Source organism: Mixophyes fleayi, chromosome 7 (genome assembly GCF_038048845.1).
Source record: "Mixophyes fleayi isolate aMixFle1 chromosome 7, aMixFle1.hap1, whole genome shotgun sequence".
In the NCBI taxonomy this organism is placed as follows: Eukaryota; Metazoa; Chordata; class Amphibia; order Anura; family Limnodynastidae; genus Mixophyes; species Mixophyes fleayi.
The window spans coordinates 11,269,010-11,287,283 of record NC_134408.1 but is presented as its reverse complement, the minus strand read 5'-3'; the positions used below and the strand labels follow the sequence as shown (position 1 = coordinate 11,287,283).

Genomic DNA, 18,274 nt, shown 5'->3' with positions numbered 1-18,274 from the left:
ACATTGGTACCTAAAAAAAACGGGTACAGTAGGGCCGACTGCTGGCTCATTTTTGTCTAGTTTATATACAGTGTATCCATATAAATCACTAGACACAGCCTAGACCATGACTGAACCAGGTTAAAGAGTTAATGATGTATACAATTATGGTAACTGTGTATATGGCGATCAGATAACAGAAGATAAGAAATATACTATATATCCTACAATGTTTCCTTGTAAATAATATAGCTCAGTAAGTATTAATTTGTCATTAAAAATGTTGTGTATCCAGTTTACTGAATATTATGTCATTACTTCCTGTGTAATCTCTCCCTCTCCACTGGTATTTTCCCATTATTATTCAAGTATGCAGTAATTACATCTACTCTTGAATATCAAACTCTGACCCACATTCTCTCTGGGGTTATCATCCCACTACCAAGCCCCCATGACCCTCCAAGCTTCTTGAGAGGCTTCCCTACACTCGCCTTACACAATAACTTTCCTCACACAACATGTTGGACTCTCTTCAGTTAGGCTTCATTCCTAACAGTTTACAGAAGCTTTCCTGACTAAGGTTGTCATTACTTGCTTCTAAATCTCCTTGATATCACTGCTGTATATGACACTGTCAATCACATAATTGTCACAAATATGCTGCATTCCTTCGATCTTTATCTACAAACAGGACTAATTTATGTTCTCTGTCTCCTAGTTTGAGGCCAGAAATATCTGGGATGGCCCTAATTGATCTTCCCAAAGCTACCCTAAATAATGCAAAAATTGAGAGTGAAAGAGGACAGCCCCTATTAGAACGGCTTTTAATGTAAAAAGGTTCTGAAAGGGAGCCATTGAGAATTCTATGAAGACAGGTAGGACACATTCCCTATTGCCCCAGTATGCCAAGCATATATAGTCAATCTACCCCATCAAAGGTCATCTTAGTATCTATTGACAGGAGATTCTTGAGAGTTTTAAATCATGAATATAATTTATTAATTCGCTGACCTTGGCATTATTATCAGATGCTTCTTACCCCAGTACAAACCATAAGTTTAACGTAATTTTAGATTAATATTGAGAAGGGATATTGGTCTGTAGCTGGAGCACTGGGATTGGTCCTTCCCCTCCTTAGTGAGAATTGTAATGTGAGCCTCAAAGGACTGGTTTGAGAAGATATGTTCAGAAAGAAAAGAACAGGAGACAGCAAACAATCATGAACCCACCTGGGTCAGGGATATTGTCAGGAGCAGGTGAGACAATGGTTTCCTTTGATGCTGGCAGAGGGATGGGCCTTTTAGGGCCTCCTTTACTTCCTTGTTTTGGTATTATTTCTGTTCTTCCTTCTGCTGTAATACAGAGAAAGTTGTAATAAAAATATGAACCGATACATCATACTGTTATAGTAGCAAATTTATACAGGTTTGTAGAGGTAATAAGGGGGACAACGATTTTGCTATTTTTGTATCCCTAAAGTGAATTTATATTTGCCGATCAGCTGATACCTTGAAAAATATGGGGGAAATATGAGCGCTGGCTCATTTCTTTTTAGTATATATAGAGTATATTCAAGTAAATCTCTGGTAACAGCACAGACCATGACTGAACTAGTTAATAGATCTAATGACATATAAAATTATGGTAAATGTGTGCATGGTGATCAGATAACACAATATAAGTGATATACTTTATATCACATTATGTTTTCTTGTAACTAATAGAGCTTAGTAAAGATCCAGCTGTCCTTATAAATTTTCTGTATCTGGTTACCGACTATTATTGCAGATCTTCCTGTGTAATCTCTGTTTCCACTGGTATCATTCAATTCTTATTCAAGTATAAGATAATTACACTCACCTTACCCACAACCCTTCCTCACACAACCTGTTGGAACCTCGTCAGTTAGACTTCATTGTCAACACTCCACAGAGGCTGCACTAAGTAAGGTTATCAATGTTTTCACCAATGTTCACTACTTTCATCTAATTCTCCTTAATCTTTCTCCTGCATTTGACATTGACAATCACTTATTTCTTATAAGAATGCTGTGATCTTCTGTTTTCCTGACAATATCCTGTTTCTCATCCTACCTCTATATCGGCTCCTTCAGTGGTCATTCCTTTGGGTCCACCTCATCTTTGGTTCCACTGCCGGTTGGAGTACCATGAGGCTCAATTCTATGTCCTCTGCTCTACTCTATCTATACCTTTTATCTTTTAATATAAATAAACTCCATTGAGTGTCAATATAACACATTGGCAACTTGACAATAAATCCTACTCCTAAAGTTCGCTGCCTGGACTCAGAATTGTTCTTTGCTCCCAACATTCAATCTTCCTCTGGTTCTGGTTAGATACGTCTAAGAAAATCTCCAGTCAAGACAATGCATAAAGATTAATTCACACACTCGTAATCTTTCTCATTGATTAATACAGTTCCTTTCTTACTGGCATTCCACTAATCAGACTTTCATCCTTGCAATCTATTTTGAACGCAGCAGTTGGACTATTTTTATTTGCAAATTCCTGAACCATCTTCTTCACCTCAAAAAAATATTCTACATAATTACAATTCCTGTGCAAAGATCTAACATAAGTTTAATTTATTCTCTTATATTCTAAAATATTCTATTTAATGCAAACCAACGTTTCTGTGTCACTTTATCCTACAGGCAGGACCAATAAGCAATATTTTACTTTTAACCTCATGTTTCAAATACCTATTTTCCTATAGGTTGTAAGCTGCTAGCAGGGTCCTTTTACTCTTTGCCTGTTTTTTAGTACTGAGTTTTTCTTTTTTTGCTGTGTTTTCCCAACTCTGAGAACTATGCAATTAGATGTTAATAATGAATCTGTATAACAACAATGTCACCCCGGATGAAGGTTTCCTGTGTGCAGTAGTATATGGTGCACAACTTCACTACTCAGGGTCCCAAACACAGTTCCATGAAAATTGGCCAGTCCATCACTTTTGGCTTCTGGTGGGTTTAAGTGGTCACTTGTCAATTCCATCTAATCACCGCTAAGATAGGGTATCACTAAGGGTACCCATACACACTGCAGTTATCCCAATATCTGTTTTGTTGTTGCTGTCTATTTTAACGATGTCTCTTTTTTAAAAATACCTTCATTCTCTGAGTTAGAAGTGTTGTGTAAAGCTGTTTTCAGTGGTGGGTCTGGTTTTGTTTCTTCTCTTTTTTCTGCTGTAATACAGACGACGTTTAATGAAAATATGAACAAATTACTTATATTGTTATTGTGCTAAATAAGTACAGATTTGTTGATGTAATGATAAGTGCTGACAACAGATTTCATCTTTCATGTATCTATATAATACATTTATATTTGCCATGACATTGGTACCTAAAAAAAAAACGGGTGCAGTAGGGCCGACTGCTGGCTCATTTATGTCTAGTTTATATACAGTGTATCCATATAAATCACTAGACACAGCCTAGACCATGACTGAACCAGGTTAAAGAGTTGATGATGTATAAAATTATGGTAACTGTGTATATGGCGATCAGATAACAGAAGATAAGAAATATACTATATATCCTACAATGTTTCCTTGTAAATAATATAGCTCAGTAAGTATTTATTTGTCATTAAAAATGTTGTGTATCCAGTTTACTGAATATTATGTCATTACTTCCTGTGTAATCTCTCCCTCTCCACTGGTATTTTCCCATTATTATTCAAGTATGCAGTAATTACATCTACTCTCAGAATATCAAACTCTGACCCACATTCTCTCTGGTGTTATCATCCCACTACCAAGCCCCCATGACCCTCCAAGCTTCTTGAGAGGCTTCCCTACACTCGCCTTACACAATAACTTTCCTCACACAACATGTTGGACTCTCTTCAGTCAGGCTTCATTCCTAACAGTTTACAGAAGCTTTCCTGACTAAGGTTGTCATTACTCGCTTTTAAATCTCCTTGATATCACTGCTGTATATGACACTGTCAGTCACATAATTGTCACACATATGCTGCATTCCTTCGATCTTTATCTACAAACAGGACTAATTTATGTTCTCTGTCTCCTAGTTTGAGGCCAGAAATATCTGGGATGGCCCTAATTGATCTTCCCAAAGCTACCCTAAATAATGCAAAAATTAAGAGTGAAAGAGGACTACCCCTATTAGAACGGCTTTTTAATGTCAAAAGGTTCTGAAAGGGAGCCATTGAGAATTCTATGAAGACAGGTAGGACACATTCCCTATTGCCCAAGTGTGCCAAGCATATATAGTCAATCTACCCCATCAAAGGTCATCTTAGTATCTATTGACAGGAGATTCTTGAGAGTTTTAAATCATGAACATAATTTATTAATTCAAAGACTTTGGCCTTATTATCAGATGCTTCTTACCCCAGTACAAACTCCAAGTTTAATGTAAATTTAGATTAATATTGAGAAGGGATATTGGTCGGTAGCTGGAGCACTGGGATTGGTCCTTTCCCTCCTTAGTGAGAATTGTAATGTGAGCCTCACAGGACTGGTTTAAGAAGGTATGTTCAGGAAGAGAAGAACAGGAGTCAGCAAACAATCATGAACCCACCTGGGTCAGGGATATTTCCTGAAGCAGGTGAGACAATGGTTCCCTTTGATGCTGGCAGAGGGATGGGCCTTTTAGGGCCTCCTTTACTTCTTTGTTTTGGTATTTTTTCTGTTCTTCCTTCTGCTGTAATACAGAGAAAGTTGTAATAAAAATATAAACCGATACATTATACTGTTAAAGTAGCAAATTTATACAGGTTTGTAGAGGTAATAAGGGGGACAACAATTTTGATTTTTTTGTTTCCCTAAAGTGAATTTATATTTGCCAATCAGCTGATACCTTGAAAAATATGGGTGAAATATGAGCGCTGGCTCATTTCTTTTTTAGTATATATAAAGTGTAACCAAGTAAATCTCTGGTAACAGCACAGACCATGACTGAACTAGTTAATAGATCTAATGACATATAAAATTATGGTAAATGTGTATATGGTGATCAGATAACACAATATAAGTGATATACTTTATATCACATTATGTTTTCTAGTAACTAATAGAGCTTAGTAAATATCCAGCTGTCCTTATAAATTTTCTGTATCTGGTTAGCGGCTATTATTGCAGAGCTTACTGTGTAATCTCTGTTTCCACTGGTATCATTCAATTCTTATTCAAGTATAAGATAATTACACTCACCTTACCCACAACCCTTCCTCACACAACCTGTTGGAACCTCGTCAGTTAGACTTCATTGTCAATACTCCACAGAGGCTTCACTAAGTAAGGTTATCAATGTTTACACCAATGTTCACTACTTTCATCTAATTCTCCTTAATCTTTCTCCTGCATTTGACATTGACAATCACTTATTAAGAATGCTGTGATCTTCTGTTTTCCTGACAATATCCTGTTTCTCATCCTACCTCTATATCGGCTCCTTCAGTGGTCATTCCTTTGGGTCCACCTCATCTTTGGTTCCACTGTCGGTTGGAGTACCATGAGGCTCAATTCTATGTCCTCTGCTCTACTCTATCTATACCTTTTATCTTTTGATATAAATAAACTCCATTGAGTGTCAATATAACACATTGGCAACTTGACAATAAATCCTACTCCTAAAGCTCGCTGCCTGGACTCAGAATTGTTCTTTGCTCCCAACATTCAATCTTCCTCTGGTTCTGGTTAGATACGTCTAAGAAAATCTCCAGTCAAGACAATGCATAAAGATTAATTCACACAGTCGTAATCTTTCTTATTGATTAATACAGTTCCTTTCTTACTGGCATTCCACTAATCAGACTTTCATCCTTGCAATCTATTTTGAACGCAGCAGTTGGACTATTTTTATTTGCAAATTCCTGAACCATCTTCTTCACCTCAAAAAAATATTCTACATAATTACAATTCCTGTGCAAAGATCTAACATAAGTTTAATTTATTCTCTTATATTCTAAAATATTCTATTTAATGCAAACCAACATTTCTGTGTCACTTTATCCTACAGGCAGGACCAATAAGCAATATTTTACTTTTAATCTCATGTTTCAAATACCTATTTTCCTATAGGTTGTAAGCTGCTAGCAGGGTCCTTTTACTCTTTGCCTGTTTTTTAGTGCTGAGTTTTTCTTTTTTTGCTGTGTTTTCCCAACTCTGAGAACTATGCAATTAGATGTTAATAATGAATCTGTATAACAACAATGTCACCCCGGATGAAGGTTTCCTGTGTGCAGTAGTATATGGTGCACAACTTCACTACTCAGGGTCCCAAACACAGTTCCATGAAAATTGGCCAGTCCATCACTTTTGGCTTCTGGTGGGTTTAAGTAGTCACTTGTCAATTCCATCCAATCACCACTAAGACAGGGTGCCACTAAGGGTACCCATACACACTGCAGTTATCCCAATATCTGTTTTGTTGTTGCTGTCTATTTTAACGATGTCTCTTATTTAAAAATACCTTCATTCTCTGAGTTAGAAGTGTGGTGTAAAGCTGTTTTCGGTGGTGGGTCTGGTTTTGTTTCTTCTCTTTTTTCTGCTGTAATACAGACGACGTTTAATGAAAATATGAACAAATTACTCATATTGTTATTGTGCTAAATAAGTACAGATTTGTTGATGTAATGATAAGTGCTGACAACAGATTTCATCTTTCATGTATCTATATAATACATTTATATTTGCCATGACATTGGTACCTAAAAAAAAACGGGTACAGTAGGGCCGACTGCTGGCTCATTTTTGTCTAGTTTATATACAGTGTATTCATATAAATCACTAGACACAGCCTAGACCATGTCTGAACCAGGTTAAAGAGTTAATGATGTATAAAATTATGGTAAATGTGTATATGGCGATCAGATAACAGAAGATAAGAAATATACTATATATCCTACAATGTTTCCTTGTAAATAATATAGCTCAGTAAGTATTAATTTGTCATTAAAAATGTTGTGTATCCAGTTTACTGAATATTATGTCATTACTTCCTGTGTAATCTCTCCCTCTCCACTGGTATTTTCCCATTATTATTCAAGTATGCAGTAATTACATCTACTCTCAGAATATCAAACTCTGACCCACATTCTCTCTGGTGTTATCATCCCACTACCAAGCCCCCATGACCCTCCAAGCTTCTTGAGAGGCTTCCCTACACTCGCCTTACACAATAACTTTCCTCACACAACATGTTGGACTCTCTTCAGTCAGGCTTCATTCCTAACAGTTTACTGAAGCTTTCCTGACTAAGGTTGTCATTACTCGCTTTTAAATCTCCTTGATATCACTGCTGTATATGACACTGTCAGTCACATAATTGTCACACATATGCTGCATTCCTTCGATCTTTATCTACAAACAGGACTAATTTATGTTCTCTGTCTCCTAGTTTGAGGCCAGAAATATCTGGGATGGCCCTAATTGATCTTCCCAAAGCTACCCTAAATAATGCAAAAATTAAGAGTGAAAGAGGACTACCCCTATTAGAACGGCTTTTTAATGTCAAAAGGTTCTGAAAGGGAGCCATTGAGAATTCTATGAAGACAGGTAGGACACATTCCCTATTGCCCAAGTGTGCCAAGCATATATAGTCAATCTACCCCATCAAAGGTCATCTTAGTATCTATTGACAGGAGATTCTTGAGCGTTTTAAATCATGAATATAATTTATAAATTTGATGACCTTGGCATTATTATCAGATGCTTCTTACCCCAGTACAAACCATAAGTTTAACGTAATTTTAGATTAATATTGAGAAGGGATATTGGTCGGTAGCTGGAGCACTGGGATTGGTCCTTTCCCTCCTTAGTGAGAATTGTAATGTGAGCCTCAAAGGACTGGTTTAAGAAGGTATGTTCAGGAAGAGAAGAACAGGAGGCAGCAAACAATCATGAACCCACCTGGGTCAGGGATATTGCCTAGAGCAGGTGAGGCAATGGTTTCCTTTGATGCTGGCAGAGGGATGGGCCTTTTAGGGCCTCCTTTACTTCTTTGTTTTGGTATTGTTTCTGTTCTTCCTTCTGCTGTAATACAGAGAAAGTTGTAATAAAAATGTGAACCGATACATTATACTGTTATAGTAGCAAATTTATACAGGTTTGTAGAGGTAATAAGGGGGACAACAATTTTGATTTTTTTGTTTCCCTAAAGTGAATTTATATTTGCCAATCAGCTGATACCTTGAAAAATATGGGTGAAATATGAGCGCTGGCTCATTTCTCTTTTAGTATATATAAAGTGTATCCAAGTAAATCTCTGGTAACAGCACAGACCATGACTGAGCTAGTTAATAGATCTAATGACATATAAAATATGGTAAATGTGTATATGGTGATCAGATAACACAATATAAGTGATGTACTTTATATCACATTATGTTTTCTATTAACTAGTAGAGCTTAGTAAATTTCCAGCTGTCCTTATAAATTTTCTGTATCTGGTTAGCGGCTATTATTGCAGAGCTTACTGTGTAATCTCTGTTTCCACTGGTATCATTCAATTCTTATTCAAGTATAAGATAATTACACTCACCTTACCCACAACCCTTCCTCACACAACCTGTTGGACCCTCGTCAGTCAGGCTTCATTGTCAACACTCCACAGAGGCTGCACTAAGTAAGGTTATCAGTGTTTTCACCAATGTTCACTACATTCTTCTAATTCTCCTTAATCTTTCTCCTGCATTTGACATTGACAATCACTTATTTCTCATAAGAATGATGTGATTTTCTGTTTTCCTGACAATATCCTGTTTCTCATCCTACCTCTATATCGGCTCCTTCAGTGGTCATTCCTTTGGGTCCACCTCATCTTTGGTTCCACTGTCGGTTGGAGTACCATGAGGCTCAATTCTATGTCCTCTGCTCTACTCTATCTATACCTTTTATCTTTTGATATAAATAAACTCCATAGAGTGTCAATATAACACATTGGCAACTTGACAATAAATCCTACTCCTAAAGCTCGCTGCCTGGACTCAGAATTGTTCTTTGCTCCCAACATTCAATCTTCCTCTGGTTCTGGTTAGATACGTCTAAGAAAATCTCCAGTCAAGACAATGCATAAAGATTAATTCACACACTCTTAATCTTTCTCATTGATTAATACAGTTCCTTTCTTACTGGCATTCCACTAATCAGACTTTCATCCTTGCAATCTATTTTGAAAGCAGCAGTTGGACTATTTTTATTTGCAAATTCCTGAACCATCTTCTTCACCTCAAAAAAATATTCTACATAATTACAATTCCTGTGCAAAGATCTAACATAAGTTTAATTTATTCTCTTATATTCTAAAATATTCTTTTTAATGCAAACCAACGTTTCTGTGTCACTTTATCCTACAGGCAAGACCAATAAGCAATATTTTACTTTTAACCTCATGTTTCAAATACCTATTTTCCTATAGGTTGTAAGCTGCTAGCAGGGTCCTTTTACTCTTTGCCTGTTTTTTAGTACTGAGTTTTTCTTTTTTTGCTGTGTTTTCCCAACTCTGAGAACTATGCAATTAGATGTTAATAATGAATCTGTATAACAACAATGTCACCCCGGATGAAGGTTTCCTGTGTGCAGTAGTATATGGTGCACAACTTCACTACTCAGGGTCCCAAACACAGTTCCATGAAAATTGGCCAGTCCATCACTTTTGGCTTCTGGTGGGTTTAAGTGGTCACATGTCAATTCCATCCAATCACCACTAAGACAGGGTGTCACTAAGGGTACCCATACACACTGCAGTTATCCCAATATCTGTTTTGTTGTTGCTGTCTATTTTAACGATGTCTCTTATTTAAAAATACCTTCATTCTCTGAGTTAGAAGTGTTGTGTAAAGCTGTTTTCGGTGGTGGGTCTGGTTTTGTTCCTTCTCTTTTTTCTGCTGTAATACAGACGACGTTTAATGAAAATATGAACAAATTACTCATATTGTTATTGTGCTAAATAAGTACAGATTTGTTGATGTAATGATAAGTGCTGACAACAGATTTCATCTTTCATGTATCTATATAATACATTTATATTTGCCATGACATTGGTACCTAAAAAAAAAACGGGTTCAGTATGGCCGACTGCTGGCTCATTTATGTCTAGTTTATATACAGTGTATCCATATAAATCACTAAACACAGCCTAGACCATGTCTGAACCAGGTTAAAGAGTTAATGATGTATAAAATTATGGTAAATGTGTATATGGCGATCAGATAACAGAAGATAAGAAATATACTATATATCCTACAATGTTTCCTTGTAAATAATATAGCTCAGTAAGTATTAATTTGTCATTAAAAATGTTGTGTATCCAGTTTACTGAATATTATGTCATTACTTCCTGTGTAATCTCTCCCTCTCCACTGGTATTTTCCCATTATTATTCAAGTATGCAGTAATTACATCTACTCTCAGAATATCAAACTCTGACCCACATTCTCTCTGGGGTTATCATCCCACTACCAAGCCCCCATGACCCTCCAAGCTTCTTGAGAGGCTTCCCTACACTCGCCTTACACAATAACTTTCCTCACACAACATGTTGGACTCTCTTCAGTCAGGCTTCATTCCTAACAGTTTACAGAAGCTTTCCTGACTAAGGTTGTCATTACTCGCTTTTAAATCTCCATGATATCACTGCTGTATATGACACTGTCAGTCACATAATTGTCACAAATATGCTGCATTCCTTCAATCTTTATCTACAAACAGGACTAATTTATGTTCTCTGTCTCCTAGTTTGAGGCCAGAAATATCTGGGATTGCCCTAATTGATCTTCCCAAAGCTACTCTAAATAATGCAAAAATTAAGAGTGAAAGAAGACTGCCCCTATTAGAACGGATTTTAATGTCAAAAGGTTCTGAAAGGGAGCCATTGAGAATTCTATGAAGACAGGTAGGACACATTCCCTATTGCCCAAGTGTGCCAAGCATATATAGTCAATCTACCCCATCAAAGGTCATCTCAGTATCTATTGACAGGAGATTCTTGAGAGTTTTAAATCATGAATATAATTTATAAATTCGATGAACTTGGCATTATTATCAGATGCTTCTTACCCCAGTACAAACCATAAGTTTAACGTAATTTTAGATTAATATTGAGAAGGGATATTGGTCTGTAGCTGGAGCACTGGGATTGGTCCTTCCCCTCCTTAGTGAGAATTGTAATGTGAGCCTCAAAGGACTGGTTTGAGAAGATATGTTCAGGAAGAGAAGAACAGAACTCAACAAACAATCATGAACCCACCTGGGTCAGGGATATGGCCTGGAGGAGGTGAGACAATGGTTTCCTTTGATGCTGGCAGAGGGATGGGCCTTTTATGGCCTCCTTTACTTCTTTGTTTTGGTATTGTTTCTGTTCTTCCTTCTGCTGTAATACAGAGAAAGTTGTAATAAAAATATGAACCAATACATCCTACTGTTATAGTAGCAAATTTATACAGGTTTGTAGAGGTAACAAGGGGGGACAACAATTTTGCTATTTTTGTATCCCTAAAGTGAATTTATATTTGCCGATCAGCTGATACCTTGAAAAATATGGGGGAAATATGAGCGCTGGCTCATTTCTCTTTTAGTATATATAGAGTATATTCAAGTAAATCTCTGGTAACAGTACAGACCATGACTGAGCTAGTTAATAGATCTAATGACATATAAAATATGGTAAATGTGTATATGGTGATCAGATAACACAATATAAGTGATGTACTTTATATCACATTATGTTTTCTATTAACTAGTAGAGCTTAGTAAATATCCAGCTGTCCTTATAAATTTTCTGTATCTGGTTAGCGGCTATTATTGCAGATCTTCCTGTGTAATCTCTGTTTCCACTGGTATCATTCAATTATTATTCAAGTATAAGATAATTACACTCACCTTACCCACAACCCTTCCTCACACAACCTGTTGGACCCTCGTCAGTTAGACTTCATTGTCAATACTCCACAGATGCTGCACTAAGTAAGGTTACCAATGTTTTCACCAATGTTCACTACATTCTTCTAATTCTCCTTAATCTTTCTCCTGCATTTGACATTGACAATCACTTATTTCTCATAAGAATGCTGTGATCTTCTGTTTTCCTGACAATATCCTGTTTCTCATCCTACCTCTATATCGGCTCCTTCAGTGGTCATTCCTTTGGGTCCACCTCATCTTTGGTTCCACTGTCGGTTGGAGTACCATGAGGCTCAATTCTATGTCCTCTGCTCTACTCTATCTATACCTTTTATCTTTTAATATAAATAAACTCCATTGAGTGTCAATATAACACATTGACAACTTGACAATAAATCCTACTCCTAAAGCTCGCTGCCTGGACTCAGAATTGTTCTTTGCTCCCAACATTCAATCTTCCTCTGGTTCTGGTTAGATACGTCTAAGAAAATCTCCAGTCAAGACAATGCATAAAGATTAATTCACACAGTCGTAATCTTTCTCATTGATTATTACAGTTCCTTTCTTGCTGGTATTCCACTAATCAGACTTTCACCATTGCAATCTATTTTGAACGCAGTAGTTGGACTATTTTTATTTGCAAATTCCTGAACCATCTTCTTCACCTCAAAAAAATATTCTACATGATTACAATTCCTGTGCAAAGATCTAACATAAGTTTCATTTATTCTCTTATATTCTAAAATATTCTATTTAATGCAAACCAACGTTTCTGTGTCACTTTATCCTACAGGCAGGACCAATAAGCAATATTTTACTTTTAACCTCATGTTTCAAATACCTATTTTCCTATAGGTTGTAAGCTGCTAGCAGGGTCCTTTTACTCTTTGCCTTTTTTTTAGTACTGAGTTTTTCTTTTTTTGCTGTGTTTTTCCAACTCTGAGAACTATGCAATTAGATGTTAATAATGAATCTGTATAACAACAATGTCACCCCGGATGAAGGTTTCCTGTATACAGTAGTATATAGTGCACAACTTCACCACTCAGGGTCCCAAACACAGTTCCATGAAAATTGGCCAGTCCATCATTTTTGGCCTCTGATTGGCTTAAGTGATCACATGTCAATTCCAACCAATCACCACTAAGATAAGGTATCACTAAAGGTGCCCAAACACACTGCAGTTATCCCAATATCTGTTTTCTTGTTGTTGTGTATTGTAATGACGTCTCTTATTTAAAAATACCTTCATTCTCGGAGATAGAAGTGTTGTATAAAGCTGTTCTCAGTGATGGGTCTGGTTTTGTTTCTTCTTTTGTTTCTGATGTAATACAGACAAAGTTTTAATGATAATATGAACCAATAACTCATTGTTGTATTGATAACAGAATATAAGAAATAGGCTATATATCCTTTTATGTTTCCTATATATCCTAATAATATAGCTTAGTAGGTATTCATTTGTCATTAAATATGTAGTGTATCCAGTTTACTGAATATTATATCATATCTTCCTTTGTAATCTCTCCCTCTCTACTGATATTTTCCCATTATTATTCACGTTTTCAGTAATTACACCTACTCTGACCTACATTCTCTCTTGGATTAATATCCAACCTCTCAGCTCCCATGACCCTCCAAGCTTCTTGCCTACACTCACCTTCCACAATAACTTTCCTCACAGAACATATTGGACTCTCTTCAGTCAGGCTTCATTCCTAACACTTCACAGAAGCTTTCCTGACTAAGGTTGTCATTACTCACTTCTAATTCTCCTTGATATCAGTGCTGCATATGACACTATTGATCACATAATTGTCAAAAATATGCTGCATTCCTTAGATCTTCATCTACAAACAGGACTAATGTATGTTCTCTGTCTCCTAGTTTGAGGCCAGAAATATCTGGGATGGCCCTAATTGATCTTCCCAGTGCTCCCCTATATAATGCAAAAATTAAGAGTGAAAGAGGACAGCCCTGACTAGAACAGCTTTTAATGTCAAAGGGCTCTGAAAGGAAACCATTGAGAATTCTATGAAGACAGATAGGATCCAATCACCAGTATGCCAAACATATATAACCAATCCACCCTATTAAAGACCTTCTCAGCGTCTGTTGATAGCAGTATGGTGAGAGTTTTAGATCATGAAATATAATTTATTTATTCAATGACCTTGACAGTATTATTAGAGGCTTCTCACCCCAGAGCAAAATGAGTTTCTTTATTTCTGGGTCTCCTTCACTTCTTTGTTTTTGTTTTGTTTCTGTTCTTCCTTCTGCTGTAATCCAGAGAAAATTTTAATAAAAATTAGGGATGAGCGCACTCGGATTTATGAAATCCGAGCCCACCCGAACGTTGCCGATCCGAGTCGGATCCGAGACAGATCCGGGTATTGGCGCCAAATTCAAATCTGAAACTGAGGCTCTGACTCATAATCCCGTTGTCGGATCTCGCGATACTCGGATCCTATAAATTCCCCGCTAGTCGCCGCCATCTTCACTCGGGCATTGATCAGGGTAGAGGGAGGGTGTGTTAGGTGGTCCTCTGTCCTGGTAGATCTCGTGCTGTGCTGTTTAGTTCTGTGCTGTGCTGTTTAGTTCTGTGCTGTGCTGTGCTGTGCTGTGCTGTGCTGTGCTGTGCTGTGCTGTGTTCTGCAGTATCAGTCCAGTGGTGCTGTGTGCTGTGCTCTGTCCTTCTGAGGTCAGTGGTGCTGCTGGGTCCAGTGCTGTGTCCTGTTCAGTCCAGTGGTGCTGTGTCCTGTGCTCTGTGCTTCTAAGGGCATAGTTATTTCCCCAATATTCCCCTGTGTTTAAAAAAATAAAAAAAAGTTATTTAAAAAAATACCAAAAACTAATTTAATTTTTTTTAATTACCACAAAATTTGCACAACCAATCCTGCAGTATAAGCCCATTGGTACTGCAATATTACCAAGTTCACACATTCAGCAGTAAAAGTCCAGTGGTACTGCAATATTACAAAGTTTACACATTCTGCAGTATCAGTCCAGTGGTGCTGTGTCCTGTGCTCTGTCCTGCTGAGTTCCGTAGTGCTGCTGGGTCCTGTGCCGTGTCCTGTTCAGTCCAGTGGTGCTGTGTCCTGTGCTCTGTGCTTCTAAGGGCATAGTTATTTCCCCATTATTCCCAAGTTTTTAAAAAATAAAAAAAAAGTAAAAAAAAAATTACAATTAAAAATTAAAAAAAAAATCTATATAATTATAACCAAATTTGCAAAACCAATCCAGCAGTATAAGTCCATTGGTACTGCAATATTACAAAGTTCACACATTCTGCAGTATCAGTCCAGTGGTGCTGTGTCCTGTGCTCTGTCCTGCTGAGTTCCGTAGTGCTGCTGGGTCCTGTGCCGTGTCCTGTTCAGTCCAGTGGTGCTGTGTCCTGTGCTCTGTGCTTCTAAGGGCATAGTTATTTCCCCATTATTCCCAAGTTTTTAAAAAATAAAAAAAAAGTAAAAAAAAATAAAAAATTAAAAAAAAATAAAATATATATAATAATTATAACCAAATTTGCAAAACCAATCCAGCAGTATAAGTCCATTGGTACTGCAATATTACAAAGTTCACACATTCTGCAGTATCAGTCCAGTGGTGCTGTGTCCTGTGCTCTGTCCTGCTGAGTTCCGTAGTGCTGCTGGGTCCTGTGCCGTGTCCTGTTCAGTCCAGTGGTGCTGTGTCCTGTGCTCTGTGCTTCTAAGGGCATAGTTATTTCCCCATTATTCCCAAGTTTTTAAAAAATAAAAAAAAAGTAAAAAAAAATAAAAAATGTAAAAAAAAAAAATATATAATAATTATAACCAAATTTGCAAAACCAATCCAGCAGTATAAGTCCATTGGTACTGCAATATTACCAAGTTCACACATTCTGCAGTATCTTGTGCTACATATAATGGAGACCAAAAATTTGGAGGATAAAGTAGGGAAAGATCAAGACCCACTTCCTCCTAATGCTGAAGCTGCTGCCACTAGTCATGACATAGACGATGAAATGCCATCAACGTCGTCTTCCAAGCCCGATGCCCAATCTCGTAGTACCGGGCATGTAAAATCCAAAATGCCCAAGTTAAGAAAAAGTAGCAAAAAGAGAAACTTAAAATCATCTGAGGAGAAACGTAAAGTTGCCAATATGCCATTTACGACACGGAGTGGCAAGGAACGGCTTAGGCCATGGCCCGTGTTCATGACTAGTGGTTCAGCTTCACCCACGGATCTTAGCCCTCCTCCTCCTCCCCCCCCCTACAAAAAATTGAAGAGAGTTATGCTGTCAGCAACAAAACAGCAAACAACTCTGCCTTCTAAAGAGAAATTATCACAAATCCACAAGGCGAGTCCAAGGATGTTGGTGGTTGTCAAGCCTGACCTTCCCATCACTGTACGGGAAGAGGTGGCTCGGGAGGAGGCTATTGATGATGTAGCTGGCGCTGTGGAGGAACTTGATGATGAGGATGGTGATGTGGTTATTGTAAATGAGGCACCAGGGGGGGAAACAGCTGATGTCCATGGGATGAAAAAGCCCATCGTCATGCCTGGTCAGAAGACCAAAAAATGCACCTCTTCGGTCTGGAGTTATTTTTATCCAAATCCAGACAACCAATGTATGGCCATATGTAGCTTATGTAAAGCTCAAATAAGCAGGGGTAAGGATCTTGCCCACCTAGGAACATCCTCCCTTATACGTCACCTGAATAACCTTCATAGTTCAGTGGTTAGTTCAGGAACTGGGGCTAGGACCCTCATCGGTACAGGGACACCTAAATCCCGTGGTCCAGTTGGATACACACCAGCAACACCCTCCTCGTCAACTTCCTCCACAATCTCCATCAGATTCAGTCCTGCAGCCCAAGTCAGCAGCCAGACTGAGTCCTCCTCAATACGGGATTCATCCGAGGAATCCTGCAGCGGTACGCCTACTACTGCCACTGCTGCTGTTGCTGCTGTTAGTCGGTCATCTTCCCAGAGGGGAAGTCGTAAGACCGCTAAGTCTTTCACAAAACAATTGACCGTCCAACAGTCGTTTGCCATGACCACAAAATACGATAGTAGTCACCCTATTGCAAAGCGTATAACTGCGGCTGTAACTGCAATGTTGGTGTTAGACGTGCGCCCGGTGTCCGCCATCAGTGGAGTGGGATTTAGAGGGTTGATGGAGGTATTGTGTCCCCGGTACCAAATCCCCTCGAGATTCCACTTCACTAGGCAGGCGATACCAAAAATGTACAGAGAAGTATGATCAAGTGTCCTCAGTGCTCTAAAAAATGCGGTTGTACCCACTGTCCACTTAACTACGGACATGTGGACAAGTGGTTCTGGGCAAACGAAGGACTATATGACTGTGACAGCCCACTGGGTAGATGCATCCCCTTCCGCAGCAACAGCAACAGCTGCATCAGTAGCAGCAACTACAAAATGGCGGCTCGTGCAAAGGCAGGCAACATTGTGTATTACAGGCTTTAATAAGAGGCACAACGCTGACAACATATTAGAGAAAATGAGGGAAATTATCTCCCAGTGGCTTACCCCACTTAGACTCTCATGGGGATTTGTGGTGTCAGACAATGCCAGTAACATTGTGCGGGCATTAAATATGGGCAATTTCCAGCACGTCCCATGTTTTGCCCACACCATTAATTTGGTGGTGCAGCATTACCTCAAGAGTGACAGGGGTGTGCAGGAGATGCTTGCGGTGGCGCGCAAAATTGCTGGACACTTTCGGCATTCAGCCAGTGCCTACCGCAGACTAGAGGCACATCAAAAAAGCATGAACCTGCCCTGCCATCACCTCAAACAAGAGGTTGTGATGCGCTGGAACTCCACCCTCTATATGCTGCAGAGGATGGAGGAGCAGCAAAAGGCCATTCAGGCCTACACAGCCACCTACGACATAGGCAAAGGAGTGGGGATGCGCCTCAGTCAAGCGCAGTGGAGACTAATTTCCGTGTTGTGCAAGGTTCTGCAGCCATTTGAACTTGCCACACGAGAAGTCAGTTCCGACACTGCCAGCTTGAGTCAGGTCATTCCCCTGATCAGGCTGTTGCAGAAGCAGCTGGAGAAAGTGAGGAAGGAGCTGGTAAGCCATTGCGATTACACCAAGCATGTAGCTCTTGTGGATGTAGCCCTTCGTACGCTTTGCCAGGATCCGAGGGTGGTCACTCTTTTAAAGTCAGAGGAATACATTCTGGCCACCGTGCTCGATCCTCGGTTTAAAGCGTATGTTGTGTCTCTGTTTCCGGCGGACACAAGTCTACAGCGGTGCAAAGACCTGCTGGTCAGGAGATTGTCCTCTGAAGAGGACCGTGACATGCCAACAGCTCCACCCTCATTTTCTTCCACATCTATGGCTGCGAGGAAAAAGCTCAGTTTTCCCAAAAGAGGCACTGGCAGGGATGCTGATAAC

General features: G+C 38.7%; 1 long non-coding RNA gene and 1 gene segment (V, D, J or C); both read right to left on the bottom strand.

Moving 5' to 3' along the window:
- Positions 1–18,274, bottom strand: part of LOC142097320 (Ig kappa chain C region, A allele-like) — a 139,022-nt gene that overhangs the window by 82,904 nt on the left and 37,844 nt on the right.
- On the bottom strand, positions 6,470–11,334 carry LOC142097322 (uncharacterized). The gene is made up of 4 exons (XR_012678169.1): positions 11,216–11,334; positions 9,777–9,854; positions 7,879–8,001; positions 6,470–6,517 (listed from the first exon to the last, which is right to left on the bottom strand). It is a non-coding gene; the product is annotated as an uncharacterized LOC142097322 (long non-coding RNA).